Below are 21468 nucleotides of genomic sequence, written 5' to 3' on the forward strand. Positions count from 1 at the left end.
CCTTCACATTTTTCTTCCGCCCATTGCAGTATACAGTATGAGGCAATCGATCAGCCCGCTTCAGCCAGTGGTTAACTTCACCGTGGGTGATGTTGTTCTTCCCTTTCACAAAAAGCGCATCCACACAATAAAGAAGTTCCCTTCAAGGACTGTTATGGCAATGTGTGCTATCTGAAACCAAAAACATTTCTTGTGCTTTTAGGCAATTTTTAAGTATTTGCTAGTGCCGGGCAGCTCCGGAACAATCAAAATTTACTAAAAACATGGGCAAAAGAAAACAGGGAATGACAAAGCCAAAATGCTGGTAGCCAAAACCAGAACTACTGGCTTTGCCAATGCTTGTTTTGGTCAGTTACCAGAGAATTGGGTATATGTTGCTAACTCTAGCCATGTTTGCAATTTTGTCTCTTCTGAAATCTATATCCACAAAAAGGCTGTTTTTAAGATACTTGCCTTTTTATTTTATTCCACCGTATTGCTTCACTTTAGAGAAGTAAAGACCTGACTCCTGCGCTTTTACTGTTCCGTTTGTGGAAAAATGGCAGCTCCTATATTTAGAACCTCTGTTTCACCCAGAAGAAATACTGTGAATTATGTGAATACTGCACATGCAAACATGTCTAAAACACTCCCAGCCCACATACTGCAGCATTGTCACTCCTTGGTAATTAATACTGTTCCTAAGTCCAGTGCTCCCCTAGTGCAAGTCGTTGTAATGACTTGCGATGTTAATGCATCGCGTACTAACAACGCGGTCGTTGTAACGACCGTGTTGTAAAAGCACGCGATGTAATACATCGCAATGTAAAGAGCCATATTCTTATAACAGTTGACATTCTGGTCATGGTATTTTGGCAGGATGAGGTTTAAAGCACAATATTGTGCCATAAAACTCTGTAAACTCTTTCACGCCAATGAGGAAAACTTGTGGGAAGCGTGTTGTAAGCCCATCAGTGATTCTCCATTTACCTGTATAAAATGTTAACTCACGAGTAAAACTCTTCACCTTGTACATAAACTTATATCTAAAAAGACAGAAATCGACCTTTGAGGCCCGGTGACAGATTCCACCTTCCGCCTTACTGTTCACTGCCACTGTGCTTCCCAGAATCCGAACCATCTCCTCTTGGTACCTGCTGGGAAGCACAAGTGGGAAAGGCATGTGATAAAATGTGCATGAACCAAAGAGATGAGAAAAACATCCATCAAACAGTTAAATCCAAAGAAAACAGCACATAGAGCTGGGATGATGGAATGCTAATGGGATGAATAACTCAATAAATCACAGGGAAATGTTTGCAGTACTTTAGAGAGGAAAACATGACTTTCGATGCTGCAGGAAGCACACCTAAGGAAAGATCTTGAAATAATAAGTGCACTTAATTCCCAATCTGCATGTGGGTCCATGCTGCAGAATAAAGCTGTCAAGTGTATTTATTATCACTCAGTTTTATATCAGTTGGGTTGTGGCAAGGCAGGATGTGGTGTTTGTTGGCACCATGGGGTTACCGAGCGAATAACAGATGTCCCAGAGGGGGGATGGAGGAAAAGGGCCTTATTGCCCTTACTAGCCCACTGCCTGTCTAGCACCCTGACTCAAAATTGCCAGTTCCAAGAAATGTCCGGGCTTTTTTTGGTATCTTTGGTAGATACCAGGAATAATCCCCCCCCCCCCCCGCAATTTGTCCTCTGATTGACCTTTGCTGTTACAAACAAGCATGTTAGTGGCTTTTGATAGGCTTGGGGTCAAAATTATTTTGTGGACTCCAACTTAGCAAAAGTAGCAGATGCCAAGCTAAACAAATATCCTGTAGGAAAAGATAACACATAACAGGTCCAACATCTGGTGCTATCTCTCGTACAGCTGTGATACTGCCTCATTATTCCTAAACATGCCAGGCTTGCTTTGCAGCCTGTAATTATATTTTCCAGCACAAGCAAGGGGCCCTGAAAAGGGTGGGGTTCGGATAATGATACCCACCCAAACCCCCCTTCGGACACCTCTGGTATATTGATGCAACAAAGGACTGGGGACCTTCATTCAAATTCCTGATCTATGCATGTCTGAAAATGGAAGATAAGGGCCAGGCAAGGAACAGTCTAGGTGGGGACCTTACAAAACGTAAGACTGCTACCAGTGCTTTACTTAGTTGATAGGAGTGCAAGAGAACATGCCAATCACCCATACCTGTACAACATGTCACTTCTGTATTAAATAAATATATAGCGACCCTTTATCCGTTCATTATAACGACTATGGGAATAAAAAGCAGGTTAGGTAAACACACATAGAGGTATTCAACACACAGACTCACTATCTAAAATCTACACATATGTTAAACCATATAGATCTGTTATCAAGTGAGGTTGTGCCTTCCGTGAAAAAGTGCAGTTTCAGCTAATTGTCCACAAATGCATTCTGGGAATGTACCCTTAATGATGTATCTTGTTGATGCGGGTAGGGTAGGGCGGTCCAGGTACATGCAGTCTGTAGCAGAAGCACCACTTGTGGGACTCTGCAGATTTCTAGGGCTGAGACACACTAGTGCCAACCAGACACTTTAGCCCATCTGACAGCGGGAGATGGCCGACACTGTGGTGGCAGGAGGAGGAGTAAAGCATAGCTGTGGAACAACTGTCCCAAACAACTCTTCTTCGATCGGAGTCCCTCAAACAGTCCCCAGTAAAACAACAAGAAAATTGTGAACCAAATGTTCTGTGCCAAGGTCCTCTTCTATCTCCTACCTTAAAAGGATGCCCAACCAGCCTGGCATCCTCACCACTGGCTCTTTCCGAGGGTCCCTCAAGATAGGGCTATAAATAATGGTTGTTTTCGGGGTCTCTTTGCAGTCAGGCTTGCTTCTAATAACAGCTAGGAATGGACATGGAGCCTGGATCTGAGTGGAAGGCTGGTCATTGGCCCCTCTAGCTGGAGAGAGGGTTCAGAACCACAGAGCAAGGAGATGAGTCAGTCTCGGCTGATGGCCCCTTCCACCACCAGGTCCAGAGCTAGGTATGGGCAGTGTGGGCATCAGTCCAGAAACGCAAACTCAGCCCACCAGCATGGGGCCCCGCACCTGTGCAACACGCAACCGATCCTCTTGTGCCCCTGCTCATCCAATTGGAAGAAAGGTCTCTCTTTGAAATTGGACTTACAGGAGAGGCTCCCCTCCCTTGGCCTCTCAGGGATGGTGTGGGGAGGCCTAGGGGAGGGAGACACTTCCTCTTGTCCCAGTTGCAAGGAGACATATTTTGCAGGTTTGTCCTGCAATTAGGCCTCCTGTCCGGCTGCCCATTCAGAGACACTGCGGGACGCCCATTGTCAGCACTTAAGCGCCCCGTGGTTTTAACTCAGACCCCAAACAATTCTCACACCTTCAGCCCGATATGAGCTGTAAAAGAGGTGCTTGTAGGTGGCTGAGAGGAGGAGCTGCAGCCCAGGAGGAGTCTGCACAAAGCAGCTTACAGAGCCCTGAATGTATCACTTTGCAAATTATAGGGGCCTCGCACTTTCCTTCTCAGCCCAGGGCCCCGAAAAGCCTAGAACCGGCCCTTCGCAGCACAGTGGGACAAAGCTGACCTCAACTCTGACGAGCAGCACGTCACCTCCTCAGCAACGTCCAATGACAACGGTCCAGACACACAGCATAGCAGCTCCCATTTCTGCACAGTTAAGGGGAGAAAACCCCTAACGAGGGGATGCTGTGGTTTGCCAAATGGCGGTCACCGCTCCCTTCGTTGTCCCCGGGATGTGACTCAATTTACCTGACTATGGAAATTAATGTGGGGATAACACCTGTCTTATCTCTAGAACCATTTTCCTTTAAGGAACACCTATCTACAAACTAGGCAGGTAAATTAGTAAGCTCAGCCTACACATTAGCCTACTGGATTTAACTGCTTCGGGGAGGGGGGAGGGGCCTTTTTTAATGGACATTGATTCACCAAATGACAGGGCTACCAGACGTGACGTCATTCACCATTAGTCCCTTACAGTTACATAACAGGAAGCGACGCGTGTCCGCTAAACTTTATAATATCCCATGAAGTGAAGTTGGGCAGATATAGCCTTGACTGAACCCGAGCTTTCGGTTTTTTTCTCCAAAGAATAGAAGCGCCATTGTTTTTCAGCACAGGTGCAGCCAATGACAGGTATCACTCTTTCAAGCCTCCAGCTAAACGGTGATGATATACAACAGAACTGTAAGTCCACAACATCCACATGAGTGCAATTCCTGTTTTTAAATAATTTACAACTTTCTGGTTATAAATATAATGCTAGTTTATGAGCTCAAGTTTCCAGCTTTTGATGTGTCTAGCTGGAATGCACACCAGACAGAAACAAATCACTGCCACTAAGACAAAACTGCAGATTCAAAAATAGAAGGCATTTTATGGGGAAAATGTGGGCCTGGAGTGCCTAAACAAAAGAAACTATTTGCACATTTACTCTGGCGGTCTAAAATAGAACCTGGTTCTGCAAAACATGCTGTATATTCTTCCACGTGTTAGTTTTAAGCATGTGAAAGAAAACAAATGCGTTTTCAATTTTACGTTTCACTGCAGTCTGTGGATTTCTCACAGCATGCAGTCTTCTTTGAAGGGCACTCGGTGGGCATCAATGCAGGATAGCCAAGGGCGGCAAGAGTAATGACATGGGTGCCAAAGTAGTGAAGCGGGACAGGACTAGCAGCTGCTCCTTCTGGAGAACTTGTCTATCCCCACCCTAGGCTGAGGAAATTAATAATAACCCCATTTTGTAAAGCGCAAACATATCACCCCTTAAGGTTTCAAGGCGCTCAGGGACGTTGGGGAGATTAAGCGAGCTATTGCCCAGAGTCACGTGATGCTGAGCTGAGCTGCCTCCGGCGATCGAACCGTGACCCCCGCGCTATGGAGTCAGCTGTTCTAGCCACTGCGCCACACCCGAAATGAGTATAGATGTCACGGAGGTATCTGCACCACCTGAACACAAGGGGACAAATCACTGGTCTGCTTGGCCTGAAACTGTGGCCAAAACATATCCTACACAGCTGCGGAAAATGCAACCAAGTAAACTATTGCAAATATATAAAAAAAACAGTGCTACAAAAATAAAAGCTGGCTCCATGAGATACAATATGTACTTTCACCATAACCCAATTATGATCCCTTCTTAAAAAAAATCTACCAGGGTGTGGTCTTCCAAATTCAAATTTGCAATAGCTGCCAGCAATTAACGTGAATACAACTGATGGATACAGCACTATCAGCTAAACACATTTGAAATCTTACTAGCAAATATTACAAATATTTTTGTCACTTTGTTTGCTGTGCTCCAGTACTTCGAAAAGCAAGGAGCACCATTAGAAATGAGCATTGGCACGGCCAATTGGTGTTGCTTTGCAAATGCTTGTTAGTTGCTGCAGCTGTCTTTGACAATGCTTGAAAACTGTGAAGGCATTGGCTAAGCCAATAGTGGCAATCATCTTGCAGTATTATTTTCCATACTTACAAGATGTCAGTCACATTGTGCACACACACAACTTGGCAGTTATTTTGGAAGCATACAAAATACGTTTCAGCCATCTTGAAAAAAAAATTCTACAGTTTCAAGATGGTAACCATAGCCTATATGCAAAGTGACAGCCATTTTGGAAGCATAGAAAATATATTTTCCATGCTGTCCATCACATTACATCTTCATGCAACACGAGCAGCATCTTGAAATTAGTGAGAATGAGATTCCAAGATATCCCAAAGTTATTTTCTATAAATACAAGATGGCTGTACTTTTTGCCCACGCAGAATGTGAAGGCCATCTTGAAAAAACCGAATATACCATAGCAAAATGGCTGGAAACTGCTCTTGGCTATGGCAAGGACGGTACAATTTTACAAGCATTGGCATGCCTAAGAGTTGCAAGAGGAAAGCAGCAGGAGGAATGAGTGGTGGAAGAGAAGTGAGAAATAGAGACACAGAGAGATGGGGAGCAAGGAAAGAGAGTGAGATAACCTGCAAGGCAAATGGAAAAGAAAGTGTGTGTGTGTGTGTGTGGTGTGTGTGTGTGTTTGTGTGTGTGTGTGTGTGTGTGTGAGAGAGAGAGAGAGAGAGGAAATGAACTCTCATTAAGTGCTATATCGTACTTCCAATAGAAACAGAAACAGAAATTATATGTCTGAAGCAGAGGGATGCATTGAACCAATCACAACTGTAAATAATCTGGGGCAACTTCAATTCTATAGAAACATCAAAACATATCAAATAAAAATAGTGACACTAATATTTAGAAAAATACAAAATAATTTATTTATTATGTATGGTAATATATTCAATATAAAAAGATATATATTATATATGATTGTTATAAATCTGCAAAGAACCTTGATTTGTGCAACATACTAACTACAGTCATCCATCATACATTCATACTTCTAAGTTGATATTGTTTTCAATATTCAATTTCTTTGATAGAGATGCAGTTCATTAACAAGCTATATAGGATGTAACAAGAAGTCCATTCGAACACATGCATTTTCGGGTGGTTTCCAAGTTGTCTCTCAACACGCATTTCGGCAAAACACTGCCTTCCTCAGGAGTTCCACCTCCAAATAGTATGTTCTGCAAAGACAATTATATATCACAACCATATATTTAAATACCACCTATAGTGTCACTACTATATACAGAGAAATTATCCACACTGTTTAACATTAAGAATACATCACATGGTTCACATCTATTTTATGTATATGAGAGCCTTAAAAGAAAAATTAAAATTAAAAATCTCCAGATAGAGAGAGATTGTAAGTGCGTCACCATAGAGAATAGAAAGGTAAATATAAGTATAAAACAAAATATAGAGAAAAGATTAACTGAAATCCTACTAAATAACTCCCTATATTTTGAGCCTGCAAACTACATATGCCCTAAGTAGGTTGTAATGCAAGTAGTACAATACTTGTAGATATGCTGAGCTACACACAGCATTTTGATAGTTAATCGACTTACCAATTGGTAAGTATTTCTAAACTGATGATTTGGCCGGATATTGATAGGTATAGATCATAGCATCTAATCCAACTAGTGGATTCAGATTGAAAAAAGTTCAGTAAATTTAAGAACAGATGTTGCAATTGTGGAAATATGGATTTTTCTGGTCAGTTATGTCCCCTATCTTGGACCCCAACGGTTCTATGTGCATATTACAAGTACATGTATGTTCCCTCCAGTTCCAGTTATGAAGACGCAAATACATGTGCGTCCACCGTTAACATGTCCTCTTTCAGATCCGCCATGAATGGGCCGGATATTCCATTCCTAAGTACAAAAGGCCACCGCCTTTATATGGTTCACTTATGCCATTTTTACAGTCCAGGCAAGTAGGCCCTGATTCTGTCATCAAGCTTTTCTTGCTTTTTGTCTCTGAAGCTCCAGTCCGAGCCTGCATCTGTGACCATGAACTTTGTCTCATTCCCTGCGCGGCTCACGATGCCTGACATCAGCTTGCTGCCTGCCAAGAACTGTATTTCACCTTCGAAATTATCTGCTCCGATCCCTGCCCGATGCATTCCTGTCTAGTAGGTTGGGTAAACATTCTGCCAGCTACCGAGCAAAGGCCCGGTTTTTCTGTCTTTATACAAGTAATTCATAGCCCTGTTGCTATGGAAGATTCCTGCCCTCGCATCTAGTGTAGACACTTAGACGCTTGTACACGCACTAACAGTCAGTATAGTCAGTATAGAATAAGATTCTACTCTAAGAGACCTCTCTTTTGGGATAACATGGTTCTTTAAACATAGGATGTTAGATATGATTTGGGGATTAGGTTGACTTGACCCTCCAGACTTCTGTCGCCACATGTAGAGTTAAATGTCAAGTCCCCTTCACCCCCTAGTCGCACGTCAATCACACGTCATACTGCTGCGCGCATCTCTGCCAAGTATTTCTGCTGACATTGCGAAATTATTTCATAGGTCCACCCATATGTGACATCACAACCAATGACGTTTTCCTTGTTACTCCCACTTACGCCTCTTTCAGCTACGCATGTGAAATGTTATCTTTGCTATCAATTGTTACGCCTCTTGCATTTACTTCACTGTAATGCCTATTGTATAAAAGTGAATAATTATCAATAATGTATGTACTTCACTTCCTGAACCTCCGTGGTGATGGAACTTGGAGGCCACGATTTCGAAATCGTCCATTAGAATAAAGCCCATTCCGAACCTCTAATACCACGGATTCTGCCTCTTATTTACTGAGCTATTTTTATTATGTTCTGTATCAAATTAAGTCCCGGTAATTAAATTATTTACCACATAAATGGCGCCCGAACAGGGACACTTTCTCATCTCACGCGCCGGCGGTGCGTTGCAGGCCCGGTCTCCTGCCACAGCTGGACGGACAACAACGCGTACCAGCAGGATTTCCTGTATCTCCCTCCGGTCAAGCGGGGGCGACTGAGGCTGCGATCAACACCCAGACGAGGCGGTGAGAAGTGCGAAGTATCCCGACCAGAGCCTAGCTGAGAGAGCAAGATCCGAGGTATACAGAGGCCCACCAGGTTTCCGATGTCCTGACGTGTCCGAAGTTTTCGAGTCGAGTCGAGTCCAGTCCGGTCCAGTTCAGTTCAGTCCCGTTCCGAGGCCTTCCGTTCCGAGCTACCCGGTGAGTACCATTACTGGGGAGGCGTTCTGGCGTGCACATAAGTTGTGCCGGTCCAGACGGGTTTGGGTACACAAATCCGGTCTGCACTGTTTTAGCAGTGTATCTGTACTGTTTAGCAGTATATCTAGTATATCAAGTATATAAATTCAGAATAATTCAGATAATGCCGAGTATTATGTTTAGTGATTAAGTTTTCCTTAGATCGTCATCATCATTGTTTGCTCATTTAAATGTTAAATGTTAAATGTGTTAATACGTTCTGCATATTGTGGTATGAATGACTGTTCATTATCGTGTTTATTGTATTAAGTTTGTTCAAGATCAAGTATCAGATCAGTTCTCAATATGCCGCTCTTTTCGAAATTAAGACAGATCACAACTAGAAAAGGGGTACTCGAAGAAGCTGTTCCTATTCCTCCTAGGGACACTCCAGGGTACTTCATGTATCATAAACACGGCTTAGACGCCATATTATTTCTTGATCTATGGGTAGACTACACTAAGGAATTACCAGAAAGTCAGAGGTGGCCCGCAGCTGGGACCTGGGATGCAGAGTGCATCGTGAAAGTAGAGGAAGAATTATGGAAAAAGAAAGCTAGACAATCACAGAAAGACGCCATTGAATTATGGCGTAAAGAATCGTATAGACGTACAGAAAAAGCACGTAGACAGGAAGAGAAGAGTAAAGAGAATTCAAATGAAGTCCGAGAAAATCTATTAATTGAAGAAGGTACACGAGTGAAATCAGAACAAGTAGACAGACAAAGAAATGCCCTTATGAAGGGTATGTATACCCTTCTGGCCGAAGGATTACCTAAGGCTACTGCGGGGATACCAAAAGATTTGCCACCCCCATTGTTTCCAATAAAGGTACATCCTAAAGGGCATCCTAGAACCGCAGAAGATGTTTTTCTTTCCTCATATTTAGACGACGCAGCTCCCGAGTATGCTAACCCCGCCCCACACAGACCGTCGGCCGGGGAGGTTCAACGCCAAGATCCTGTATCTGTATCCTTACAGCATCAAATACTGACACAAGTTCCGGCAAGCACGTCCGTTTCCACATCTGCTCCTACAGCTACTTCTATAGCTGTGTCCACACCTATAGTTGCTGTATCGCGTTCAACGAATCCTTTCACGCCCGATACCCCAGACGGGGCTACCGGAGGTGCTACTAATATTTTTTCTACGCCACCCAGAATAAATAAACTTACCTTTCAAGAGTCAGCACATCCACGTACCCCCAAACTCATAAATTCCCACACGCTTAAGGAACTTCTTGTAGATTGTAGATATGACCCTGTGCCCGGCAAAGAGGACGAAATGATCCTGGCATCATTACGTATCAGACGAGCCGCGGTGTATTTAGGGAAGTTACCAGGAATGACTATGCATCTAGATAATATATATCATTTTGTCCAAACAGGGCGAGATTCTGAAAGTATTAACAGAGCTATGGAATACCAGAAAGTGGAGATACAGGGGGAACTGTTACGTTTCCTCATAAATTGTGTGATCAGAAATCAAGACCGACCGGGGGTAGACCCGGAAACAATGGAAACTCTTACCAGATGGAGCCAGAACATATCAGAAGGGAGACATGACAGGCAAAAATGTATAATAGCCATGTGCAGAAAGATCCGTAAAGAAATAGAACGCCTACACGAAGAGAGATTAGCGGTAGACCAGTTTGAACAAAACGAGGAGGAGGAAGGATCAGGACTGTCCACAGGACAGTCAGAAACCATAGCCTATGTAGGTAGAGGAAGATCTTGTAATAGTACTAGATACTTTACTGACCCGATACGTCCGATATGTCCAGATAATAACAGGAATTTCCAAACACCTATAATAAATATGAGGTCCCCCGAGCATTCGTTCCAAGCCGCTGACAAATTACTGCGAGAACGAAGGGGTTATCATTTTCTTGATTCTATGGATGAACAAGAATTAGCCAGGTCAGCCGTTCATTGGATTGACAGTCCCGGAAAGTATGATGATGATACAGTAGCACACACATTTTTGAACCTCACCCCAGATGAACAGCGTTTAGCTGGGATTTATATGATTCAACAACTTCTTATACTATATAAAAGCCAACATTCAGATCCTGGTCCCTTACCTGATATATTGACTGAATTACTCACGAATAGATGGAAAGGTTCAGGTACTAAGTTAATTAAGGAAATACTAGAATCCAGAAAGCAGTACATTCTTTTTGTATGTCCAGAACATGATTCACTGGCCATCAAGGAAAGACCGATGTATTACATGGACAGACAGAATCCCTTACGAGAAGTGCACCCAATAAAGGGCGAGGACAATCAGTTTAAACGTGTATATGTATATACGCCCATATCAAAAATAGAATTGTTGGAAATGAAGAAAGTGGTACCCAGTCATGACAAAGACCCAGCGGGTTTTCACCGAGAAATTAAAGACATGTTACTCATGGGAGAGTATACCTATCCCGACATTATGACAATATTAAAGGTATTGATGCCTGCTGGCATTTATGAAAAACTCAAGGAAAAAGAGTGGGAAGTGGGAGACCAAAAGATAGATTGGACAGCATTAGAAAATGAAGAAAAGGCCCGAGGTCCAGGTTCGGGGCTTGGGGACAAAACTAAAGCACTACCAGGTTTATTAGTACAGGTACTGCCACGTTTATTAACCACGAAAAAGGAAGACTGGGGTGCAATCTCAGCCTGTAAACAAAAGCAAGATGAAGACACTAGTGATTTCTATGCCCGATTCGAAAAATGTTTTGGTATAAATAGTGGTATAAAAGCAAGTAACGAGTCATACCCACATCTGTTTGTGACAAAATTAGTTGAAAATTCTTTGCCCCAAGTGAAGAATAGAGTATTAAAATTCGAGAGTACCTGGCAAGGTAATACCCCATCACAAATGTTACAAATGTTGCAGTACCATTACAATAGAATTAGAAAAGAACAAGAACATGAACAAAGACGCATGAAAGACACGAAAATGAAAATGCTAGTCTCCCAGACAGTTCCAGCTGAAGGACATAAAAAGGGTACGACACATTCCGGTGATTCAGCAGGACCTGTAAAAGGGACATGCAACTACTGTAAACAACCAGGTCATTATATACACGATTGCCCAGTCCTGAAGCGTAATATCGCCACAGGTATTACAAAAGAAAGACCACGGCCACCTAGACAGGATCAGAATGAACAAGGAGCACCGCAGCATGCACAGGCCATGCCAGCTCCACAACAGTCTATACAGTTTGTGCCGGCCGCACCAGCGTTGCCTGCTGCTGCCACACAAACCACGACACGACAGCTGTACCAGACCGCACAGTATGACTATCCTGATTACCAACGATACGCATGAACCAGCCTAGAGAGGGAAGTTGACTTACCCCTTATCGAGGTCCCTGTAGATCAAGAAGGACCTTATGTACATAGTGAATTATTAGGCCAAGATAGAAAATTTTTACTCGATACCGGGGCAAGTCGAACAACCATAAAACGTAGTGAAGTTCCAGGGGCACCCCTCTCAGGCTCACAGAATATTTCCCTTGGTTTTTCAGGAAAACCTATTGTTAATGAAGTATCACAGCCTCTTCCACTTACGATAGGACCTTTGACCAGAACTACAGATTTATTGCTTACTAAATCCTGTCCAGAAAACTTGTTAGGTATAAAAACACTGAAAGCTCTAGGAGCTATAATATGTTGTTCTCCGGAAGGAGTAAGATTGTTTTTACGTGATTTCAAAGGTCACTATGTGTCTAGAGACATGGATCCCCGACTGCAGACTTTACCTACACATCTATGGGCACAAGGCCCTACTGATGTTGGTTGCATGAACATTACACCATATCGAGTCACACTAAAGGCAGGAGTGGTACTACCACGAATGCGACAATACAAGTTACCCCCAGATGCTGTAATGGCTTTACTGCAAATCATTGACGAGCTTATCGGCCAAGGAGTGGTTGTGGAGACCGACTCCAATGTATGTAATTCACCGATAATTCCGATTCTTAAACGAACTGATCCAAAGGCTCCCCCAGTATATCGATTGGTTATTGATCTGCGTGAATTAAATAAATGTATTGTACCACAATACCCCGTAGTTCCAGACATCTCTTCATTACTGACAGCTATTGATTCCGAAGCAACATTCTTTACTGTAATTGATCTCAAAAATGCCTTTTTCAGCGTCCCAATAGATCCGGAAAGCCAATACTTGTTCGGATTTAGTTTAAATGGACGTAGCTTTAAATTCACACGCGCACCTCAAGGATTTACAGAAAGCCCCAGCATCTATAGCCAAGCACTGAAACGAGAACTTGACAGTATACACATGCCAGTCAACACTGCTCTGCTTCAATATGTCGATGATCTGCTGATCACCGCCCGAAGCGAACCTGAATGTGAAAAAGCATCACTGACGGTTTTACAATTTCTAGCCGAAAAGGGGCACAAGGTGTCCCCTTCTAAGCTGCAATTCTGTGTCCAGCGAGTTATTTACCTTGGTCACTCGCTGTCCAAGGAGGGAAGGCAGCTTACACCAGATCGCATTCAGTTAATAGCTAACATGCCAATACCCAAGACGCAAAAGGAGGTGCGGGCTTTCATAGGCCTCACTTCATATTGTAGGCAGTGGATCCCTCAGTATGCATTTCTAGCAAAACCACTCATTCAATTAACAACACAGGAGGCAGCCACATCGACTGTCCTCCCTTGGACTCAGGAACACACACTAGCTTTTGAAAGCTTAAAGAAAGCTCTATGCCAAGCACCTGTTTTAGCAACACCATGTTACAGAAAACATTTTACACTCTTTGTTACAGAACGAGAAGGTACTGCCTTGTCAGTACTCACACAGGAACAAGCAGGATCACACAAACCGTGTGCTTATTTTTCTAGTACATTAGATCCCGTAGCTCAGGCTCTGCCTGCGTGCCTGAAATCAGTGGCAGCGACAGCTTTAGCAATCAGACAAAGCGATGCCATAGTGTTAGGACATCCATTGACAGTACAAGTACCACATGCAGTAGAGGTTCTTTTGAATCGAACGCAAACACAACATTTAACTATAGCGCGACTTACAGGTTACGAATTAACATTGTTTCAGCCACATATAGAAATCAGACGTTGCAACACATTGAATCCTGCCACACTTTTACCCGTAATTGGAACAGACCCACTAGCCCATGACTGCATTGACGTTATTACAATCACGACGAAACCCAGACAAGACTTGACAGATGTTCCATTGTCAGACCCAGACCTGACGTTGTATGTAGATGGTTCATGTATGAGAACAAGTACAGGAGAGTTAGTGGCCGCTTATGCAGTCACAACAGACACCGAAATTATTGAAACCAAGTGTATAAATACCTTGTCCGCTCAAGCAGCAGAGCTCGTCGCTCTGACACAAGCCTGTATTCAAGCCGCAAATAAAAAAGTCAACATATACACTGATTCACGTTATGCATTCGGAGTTGTACATGACTTCGGCGTGCTGTGGCGAGAGAGAGGTTATTTAACTTCTCACGGTGCCCACATTCAGCACGGACCCCTCATTCATGCCTTATTAGATGCAATACATCTACCCACTGCAATATCAATTATGAAATGTAAAGCTCATACGAAAGTTACTGATATCATTTCTCAAGGCAATGATCTAGCTGACAGAACAGCTAAACAGACTGCTCAAACTCAAACATCCGACATGACAAAGACAATAGTCCCGACGCCAACACATTGTATGACGATTAAGGATCCCACTCTTGATGTAATTGACATACAGACACATGCTACTCCAGACGAAATAAGGAAATGGACTGAATTAGGAGGGATCCAAACGGATCAAGGATGGATGACGAAGGAAAAATCTGTATGGTTCCTTCCTGATTCAATGGTCCAAGTCATTATTAACACTGTCCATAGTCCAGCGCATCTAGGAGAGAAAGCTATGCTAGACAGCATTCAACATATCTGGTTCAACAAGCATTTACGAGCAGCAGCGAAACAAAAAGTTCGTACCTGTATGATCTGTTGTCAGTTCAACCCAGGAAAAAGCATCCCCGTAGAGCAGGGTGGATTTCAGCCTCCTGATCACCCTTTTGAAATCCTCCAGATGGATTATATCCAGATGGAACGATGTCGAGGATTCAAATATGTTCTCGTAGTTGTCTGTGCTCTTTCCCGTTGGACAGAGGCATACCCGGTTTCAGATTACACTGCCCCGACTACTGCCAAACAGCTAGTTCGAGAATTCTTCCCACGGTACGGTTTACCACGTGCTGTCTACTCAGATAACGGCCAGCCGTTCTCATCCGAACTCATGAAACACGTTTCACTTTTGTTAGGCTATCAGTGGAAATTCCACTGTGTCCGACACCCCGAGGCAGCAGGTCTTGTGGAAAGACATAATCAGACCCTGAAAATTAGATTGTCCAAAATATGCAGGGAGAAAGGTGTCGACTGGGTAGTAGCATTACCAGTTGCACTCTTTTACATGAGAATGGTAGCACACTCTCGAACAGGGCTATCTCCGTATGAGGTGATCTTTGGCAGACCACCAAATATGTGGGGGACGCCTATACCACGTAAAATAACTGATATTGACTGTAATATGCTGACAGATTATTTGGCTTCCTTGATGTCTGCACTACAATCTTGTCGTTCACAGGTAGCTGCAGCTTTTCCTGACAACACTGAAGTGAAACCCCATGACGTAATTCCGGGGGATCTCGTTTTAGTGAGGAACTTTGATCGAAAGACTCAGCTGGATCCTAGGTGGAGGTCGCCACAATTGGTCTTGCTCACCACAAGGACAGCCGTGAAGATCGAAGGCAGAAAAGGCTGGGTACATTCAAGTCATATCAAGAAATTTTATGGACTACCATCGGATATAAAAACTACACCTCGCGTGTCTTCACCCATTGACTCAAAACTTCCTTTGGTTGAAACCAGTAGTCACGAACATTATAAACTAAAACTCAGATCTAATCCGTCGGGCAATTCGATTGTTTAAGTCCTCTCCAAGGTGAAGCGGTTGAATTTGTCTCTGACATGTATCCCTTAGATCTGAATAGAGAAAAAACCCGAAAAATGTTGAAACGACATGCGTATTGTAAATCACTGCGTAGTCATTGCACAGTGACGTTATTAATTTTGTTTTCCTTAAGTCTTTTTATAATTATTGCAAGTATATTGTTGCACATATATTATCCTATTTCTAGACATGTTTATAATATTACTGCTGAACATTCTTTTAGTGAATTACCTCCGCATGAATTGTCATACAGATTTGCGCTGCGCAATAACACTTTTATTAGTATGTTACATCATTCCCATCAGGTTAGCAATGCTACAAATTGTTGGATATGTGGCCGACTCCCTCCCTATCAGAACTATAAAGGAATTCTACCTCTTTTTCCATACCCGTTCACACACAACGGCTCCTGTGGAGCATGGTTTAGCTTAATTAATTCCTTAGATTCAAATTCTGCAGTTTATCAAGACAACTGGGTATGGGGAAATCTGAACTTAGTTTTACTTAAAGTCTGCCACCCCAACAAGGAGGGACTTCCCAAAAGAACAGGAACTGATCTAGAAAATGAAGTATATGGATTAGGTAATTTTACGCTTAATCTCTTGATCTTGAATGTCGAATCCGAAGTCACTCCAAGTTTGCCCGCCATGTCAGTATTTCCAGTAAAAGGTGAATTATGTGTAAGAAAGAATGGTTCCATACATATGGGCCATAGTAGATGCACCACTGTAATAGAATTTAGTGATCAAGGCAAGTCGACATTTAGAGCTTCCCGCCATTCCTATTTTATATGTGGTCAGACGGCATATGTACGTTTGCCTCTAGATTGGGATGGTACCTGCTACATTGGATTCCTTTTGCCACCTGTTTTCCTAGCTCCTCCTGATTATCACAGAAATACTCATTTAGTACACAATAGAGAAAGGAGAGATCTCCCAATAGTCGATTACACTGAAACAGCATGGGAAAAATACACAGATTTCAATAAAGGTCTCTTTCCCTATATAGGTACCGTTACTAATAGTAAACTGATACGTAGATTAACTAGAACCCTTGAAGCAGTAGTGAACGAAACTATTTCCGCCTTAGGCAATTTAACAGAAGAGCAGTCTGCTATGCGGATTGTTGTGCTTCAAAATCGTCTTGTCCTTGACGTCATCCTGGCCGATAGGGGCGGAGCTTGTAGGGTCATCGGATCAAGCTGCTGTGTATTCATACCAGAAAATTCGCCATCTGTATATAAAGCCATAACCCGCCTTCATAAGATTGTAAGCCAGATACACCAGAATCCAGGCACCTGGACTTGGTCCGGTTGGTTTTGGAGCGTGTTATCAGCCTGGGGATGGAGAGTTCTATCCTTCCTAGGTATTGGCCTTCTCATACTATTCAGTTGCTGCTTATGCCTGCAATGTGGACCAGCGATTTGTGGTCTGTGTGCCACATCGTGCATTCCACATCAAGATTTTCGTTCAAAATCCCGGAAGAAGAAAGAAGAACAAATGATGCTATATGAACAGATCAATGGATTGATGAAGATTGATATCTCTTGACGGGCAAGTAGGGGACAAGGAGGGAATGTGGAAATATGGATTTTTCTGGTCAGTTATGTCCCCTATCTTGGACCCCAACGGTTCTATGTGCATGTTACAAGTACATGTATGTTCCCTCCAGTTCCAGTTATGAAGACGCAAATACATGTGCGTCCACCGTTAACATGTCCTCTTTCAGATCCGCCATGAATGGGCCGGATATTCCATTCCTAAGTACAAAAGGCCACCGCCTTTATATGGTTCACTTATGCCATTTTTACAGTCCAGGCAAGTAGGCCCTGATTCTGTCATCAAGCTTTTCTTGCTTTTTGTCTCTGAAGCTCCAGTCCGAGCCTGCATCTGTGACCATGAACTTTGTCTCATTCCCTGCGCGGCTCACGATGCCTGACATCAGCTTGCTGCCTGCCAAGAACTGTATTTCACCTTCGAAATTATCTGCTCCGATCCCTGCCCGATGCATTCCTGTCTAGTAGGTTGGGTAAACATTCTGCCAGCTACCGAGCAAAGGCCCGGTTTTTCTGTCTTTATACAAGTAATTCATAGCCCTGTTGCTATGGAAGATTCCTGCCCTCGCATCTAGTGTAGACACTTAGACGCTTGTACACGCACTAACAGTCAGTATAGTCAGTATAGAATAAGATTCTACTCTAAGAGACCTCTCTTTTGGGATAACATGGTTCTTTAAACATAGGATGTTAGATATGATTTGGGGATTAGGTTGACTTGACCCTCCAGACTTCTGTCGCCACATGTAGAGTTAAATGTCAAGTCCCCTTCACCCCCTAGTCGCACGTCAATCACACGTCATACTGCTGCGCGCATCTCTGCCAAGTATTTCTGCTGACATTGCGAAATTATTTCATAGGTCCACCCATATGTGACATCACAACCAATGACGTTTTCCTTGTTACTCCCACTTACGCCTCTTTCAGCTACGCATGTGAAATGTTATCTTTGCTATCAATTGTTACGCCTCTTGCATTTACTTCACTGTAATGCCTATTGTATAAAAGTGAATAATTATCAATAATGTATGTACTTCACTTCCTGAACCTCCGTGGTGATGGAACTTGGAGGCCACGATTTCGAAATCGTCCATTAGAATAAAGCCCATTCCGAACCTCTAATACCACGGATTCTGCCTCTTATTTACTGAGCTATTTTTATTATGTTCTGTATCAAATTAAGTCCCGGTAATTAAATTATTTACCACACAATTCTCATATAATCCAGATAACACTTAATTATATATCATAAGGGTCTATATGTCCATTGCAATAAGACAGCTCAGGAATATAACTTTTTTTTGTCAACTAAAATGCAATGGCTTACCAGTCTCATAGGCGGTGCTAGATATATCAAGGTATGGGTCGACCCAGAAAGAAGTCCAATTGCTTCTCAGTACAATATGTATTTCAAACTGTATGCGAATGGTTGGTGAAACAACAAAAATGAAGAGGAACAAAGAATAAATGGATTGACATAAAATGAACCACTATTTACCTATAGAAGGTTCAAAATATAGGTGCATTACTAATAATAGTATAAATACATTACTAATAATAGATGATAACACTACCTCATAGAGATGATGACTACAACGATGGAAGATGAAGATTCTTTTCAATATCTAGTCCTCTAAAAAACGTACTGTCAACAAGGAGAAAGATAAAAAGAAAAATGGGCATTATAAATGGCCCCAAAGAGATCCAAAGTAAAAGTAAATGATGCCCGTGAGAAAGGAACAAATACCTCATAAAAAAACGGTCCTAATTCAGATGGATGAGCTGCTAATCCACAAGGTACCACAACCTGTACTGCATTCTAAAAATAAATAAACAAAACTCATAAGAATGCCCAAGCCTATATTATGTTATAATATGATGGTTGCTTAGAGTAAGTACATTTGGTCGAATGGCATAATAGCACATCAAATTCTTTGTTTGGTAAAGCCAACAAACATTGAGGGATACTCGGTAATAGTCTAACTTACAAAAAAAGTGACAATGTTCTATATAGAACTTAGGCTACTCTCTATGTATTCTTGTGGGTGTCGAAAATGCAGGTAATAACTTGTAATGTAGCCGCCATGCCACAAGTGACACATAAATTGGGCAGAGAATTGCACCATTTATAATATACTCTAAACGGTTCAAATGAAGCCGAATACGAAGTGTTAATGAGTTTACATAATGCCAATTACATAAACATGAAAAGCAAGCATCCTAACAGATGCGGCTTGCCGCGCAAAACCCACAAATGAAATACTCCTCTATGAGACACGGCTTACCGGTAAAATTCCGACATGGTGCAGGCAGCTCAAAAACTTTTGCCGGTGTTCGCGGATAACCCGCCCTGTTTGATAATGACTGAAAGATTGAGGGACGCGCGTCGGGTATTTAAACAGGGAAGCAGATGGAACACATGACTGTCAGCTGATCAAGGCAGCTGTAAAACCAAACCTCAAAACAAATGTCGTAGACAGCGGCCATTTTAGTACGGGTTAGAAGATAAAATGATTACCCTTGATTTCAATGCGTGCGGCCACACATAAACATTAAAAGGCCGAAAAAGAAAAGAAATTCCTCATTTCTTATGTAATAGAAATTTAAGGAAATCATACCGATTACATAAGGGCATAAAAAATTATCAGGAGGACAAACTCGGTATAACATATAGGTTGTGATCAGAATAACCGAATGAATCAAAGAAGTTAGTCGTCACACATTCAAATTATGTGTACTGTAATAGTATTGCCCTGGTGAAAAGGTACTGAAATAAAACACCTATACATCGGTGTATATATACAGAGCTTTGAAGATAATGAAATTAACCGTTATAGCTATATACAGAAATCCAAAGATGACAACATGTACGGTCAGAGTTATTATACAAGATGGAGGTCATGGATAAATTCACAACCTACTCAATTAGTAGGGAGGATACAATCTAGTTGTTATAACGTATTGCCTGATCCCATGGAATTTCAGAATTTAAACCGTAAATATGCGTGTCCAATGATCAGGCAATACGTTATAACAACTAGGTATATAGCTATAACGGTTAATTTCTTTTCTCTATATTTTGTTTTATACTTATGTTTACCTTTCTATTCTCTATGGTGACGCACTTACAATCTCTCTCTATCACCATGTGATGTATTATTAATGTTAAACAGTGTGGATAATTTCTCTGTATATAGTAGTGACACTATAGGTGGTATTTAAATATATGGTTGTGATATATAATTGTCTTTGCAAAACACACTATTTGGAGGTGGAACTCCTAAGGAAAGCAGTGGTCTGCCGAAACGCGCGTTGAGAGACAACTTGGAAACCACCTGAAAATGTATGTGTTCGAATGGACTTCTTATTACATCCTATATAGCTTGTTAATGAACTGCATCTCTATCAAAGAAATTGAATATTGAAAACAATATCAACTTAGAAGTATGAATGTATGACTGTAGTTAGTATGTTGCACAAATCAAGGTTCTTTGCAGATTTATAACAATCATATATATATATATATATATCTTTTTATATTAAATATATTACCATATATAATAAATAAATCATTTTGTATTTTTCTAAATATTAGTGTCACTATTTTTATTTGATATGTTTTGATGTTTCTATAGAATTGAAGTTCGCCTAGATTATTTACAGTATGTATTTCCCTGTCTAGGTGAACTTCACATTAGTATCAGGGGGCCCCTTATCTTTGCAGTCTTGAACCAATCACAACCCAGGATAAAACGTACATGCTCCAGGAGCATCACCAACTCAAGAATATGGAGGAATGCTTAGGGTCAGGATGGAGGAAGCGAAATAGACAAGAAAGTCATCCAATCATGAATGGGAGGCAAACCCTAAGCTTCTACATATATGTTAAAGTATTGTTCACATAGCTGTCTGTAGCAAGAATTCAAAAACCACGATATATGCCATTTAAATAAACTCTTTGCAGAAACAGTGGAGCACATTCTTTGTATCTGCTCTGGGTTACATTATCTTTAAATTAAATATTAAAGGAGGAGCGGGTGGGAGTGAAGCAACAGGAAATTAAAACAAGCATTTACAATGCAATAGGTCTCGCAATGGCGAGATTTTGACCTATTGGCATTGTAAATTGCAATGCCTTTTAGAATATTAAAAGGCATTGTCATTTACAATAACAATAGGTTATACTTTAGCAAAAGCAAGACCTATTGTATTGTAGA

General features: G+C 41.9%; 2 long non-coding RNA genes across 3 annotated transcripts in view; both read right to left on the reverse strand.

Annotated features, from left to right (window-relative positions):
• The window catches only part of LOC146773025 (uncharacterized), a 543284-nt gene that overhangs the window by 446171 nt on the left and 75645 nt on the right, over positions 1-21468 (reverse strand). The gene's annotated exons all lie outside the window — the stretch shown is intronic.
• Positions 1046-19604, reverse strand: LOC146773027 (uncharacterized). Of its 2 annotated transcripts, none has more exons than XR_014972321.1 (4): positions 19537-19604; positions 18999-19070; positions 18826-18896; positions 1046-1136 (listed from the first exon to the last, which is right to left on the reverse strand). It is a non-coding gene; the product is annotated as an uncharacterized LOC146773027 (long non-coding RNA). The 2 variants fall into 2 exon arrangements; XR_014972320.1 differs by lacking the exon at positions 1046-1136 and adding an exon at positions 18578-18666.

The sequence above is a fragment of the Triturus cristatus genome, chromosome 12 (assembly GCF_964204655.1).
Source record: "Triturus cristatus chromosome 12, aTriCri1.1, whole genome shotgun sequence".
In the NCBI taxonomy this organism is placed as follows: domain Eukaryota; kingdom Metazoa; phylum Chordata; class Amphibia; order Caudata; family Salamandridae; genus Triturus; species Triturus cristatus.